This window comes from Penaeus chinensis, unplaced genomic scaffold (assembly GCF_019202785.1).
Source record: "Penaeus chinensis breed Huanghai No. 1 unplaced genomic scaffold, ASM1920278v2 CTG_7358, whole genome shotgun sequence".
Taxonomy (NCBI): Eukaryota; Metazoa; Arthropoda; class Malacostraca; order Decapoda; family Penaeidae; genus Penaeus; species Penaeus chinensis.
The window spans coordinates 2,501-5,000 of NW_025918584.1; positions in this window are offsets into that span (position 1 = coordinate 2,501).

Below are 2,500 nucleotides of genomic sequence, written 5' to 3' on the forward strand. Positions count from 1 at the left end.
ATTAATGATAATGATAATAACGGTGATAATACTGCTTTAACTAAGAATGCAAATAATGAGTTTGACAATAATGAAAGGTCTGTCATAATGATAACTATGGTAACAAAAGCAATAGTGATTATTTTTTTTATGGTAATGATAACAAGATGTTTTTTTTTTTTTTTTTTTTTTGCTAATTTCCACTTGTTTGTTTTATCTTTTTGTTCTCTGGTTCTCTCTCTCTCTCTCTCTCTCTCTCTCTCTCTCTCTCTCTCTCTCTCTCTCTCTCTCTCTCTTATACTCCGCAGCCCTTGAAGATTAAAAGTTTGATTAAAGAATATTGATGGATCGATGGATGCATAAATGTGTGTGTGTATGATGCGTGTGTGTGTTTGTGTTTGTGTGTGTGTGTATGTGTGTGTGTGTGTGTGTGTGTGTTTGTGTATGATGCGTGTGTGTGTGTGTGTGTGTGTGTGTGTGTGTGTTGCGCGTGTGGGGTGTGTGAGAACGCTTGTACCTGCAATTTGAACCAAGGAACACAGATACCTTTTAATTCAAAAAGAAAAAAAAAAAAAAAAAAGAAAAGGGAAAACAAAATCCACTTTCCAAAGAATGTTGTCACACATCTAACAATCAAAAAAAAAAAAAAAAAAAAAAAAAAACTCACTCCAGCTGAAAAATGATAAAGACTCCCTCCGCTCTTCCCCTCTCCTCCTTCCTCTTTTCATAAAAGCATCACCGTGGAAACACCGGAGGCTTTATCTTACCTTAGGCAAGCTTATCTCCAATCCCCCTCGGGCCGCTACCCACGCTTTGTCCGACGGCGGCTTCGCTGGCCTCCTCCAAGCTTGCCTTTGTCGCGGGGAAGGCGGGGGCGTGGCGGAAGAGAGGGGGCGGGGCGGAAGAGAGGGGGCGTGGCGGAAGAGAGGGGGCGGGGCGGAAGAAAGGGGGCGGGGCGGAAGAGAGGGGGCGTGGCGGAAGAGAGGGGGCGGGGCGGAAGAAAAGGGGCGTGGCGGAACAAAGGGGGCGGGGTGGGAGAGAGGGGGCGTGGCGGAAGAAAGGGGGCGTGGCGGAAGAAAGGGGGCGGGGCGGAAGAAAGGGGTTGGGGCGGAAGAGAGGGGGCGTGGCGAAAGAAAGGAGGCGGGGCGGAAGAAAGGGGGCGGTGCGGAAGAGAGGGGGCGTGGCGGAAGAAAGGGGGCGGGGCGAAAGAGAGGGGGCGTGGCGGAAGAAAGGGGGCGTGGCGGAAGAGAGGGGGCGTGGCGGAAGAAAGGGGGCGTGGCGGAAGAAAAGGGGCGGGGCGGAAGAGAGAGGGCGTGGCGGAAGAGAGGGGGCGTGGCGGAACAAAGGGGGCGGGGTGGAAGAGAGGGGGCGTGGCGGAAGAAAGGGGGCGTGGCGGAAGAAAGGGGGCGGGGCGGAAGAAAGGGGGTGGGGCGGAAGAGAGGGGGCGTGGCGAAAGAAAGGAGGCGGGGCGGAAGAGAGGGGGCGTGGCGGAAGAAAGGGGGCGGGGCGGAAGAGAGGGGCGTGGCGGAAGAGAGGGGGCGTCGCGGAAGAAAGGGGGCGTGGCGGAAGAGAGGGGGCGTGGCGGAAGAAAGGGGGCGTGGCGGAAGAAAAGGGGCGGGGCGGAAGAGAGAGGGCGTGGCGGAAGAGAGGGGGCGTGGCGGAAGAAAGGGGGCGTGGCGGAAGAAACGTGTGGGGGGGAGGGGGCTAAAGGATTCTGATCTTATTTATACTTTGATGCAGGATTCTCTCAGCATGATAAGGTTTTAGGCGAGTCAGTTATTAGGTTTGGTCTCGTGTGTGTGGGCGTATGTGTGTGTGTGTGTTTGTACGTTTTTAGTCATTAGGTTCGGTCTCGTGTGTGTATGTTTGTGTGTGTGTGTTTGTGTGTGTGTGTGTGGGTTTGTATGTTTTTAGTTATTAGGCTTGGTCACGTGCGTGCGTGTGTGTGTGTGTGTGTGTGTGTGTGTGTGTGTGTGTGTGCGTGTGTGTGTGTGCGTGTGTGTGTGTGTGTGTGTGTTTGGGTGTGTTTGTGCATAAGTAGATAGATAGGTAGACGAATATATATATAGGTAGACTGATAGATAAACAGATATTGGTAGACAGACAGGCATATAGAGAGGGATATATAGACAGAAAGATAGGCAGATAGTGTGTGTGCGTTTGTATGTGTGTGTGTGTGTGTGTGTGTGTGTGTGTGTGTGTGTGTGCGTGTGTGGGTGTGGGTGTGCATAAGTAGATAGGAAGTTAGACGGATAAATATATAGGTAGACTAATAGATAAACAGATATTGGTAGATAGACAGGCATATAGAGAGGAATATATAGACAGACAGACAGATAAGCAGATAGTGTGTGTGCGTTTGTGTGTGTGTATGTGTGTGTTTGCCCCTGATCTGTGTTTATATATATTTTTAATTTATCATTTACGCTTATTATTCATCTTTAAATGTATCCTGAAGATAGATAAGCAATGTATAAACAGAGACTACGCTAGAAATGGAATGAAATATTCTGCCTTACCT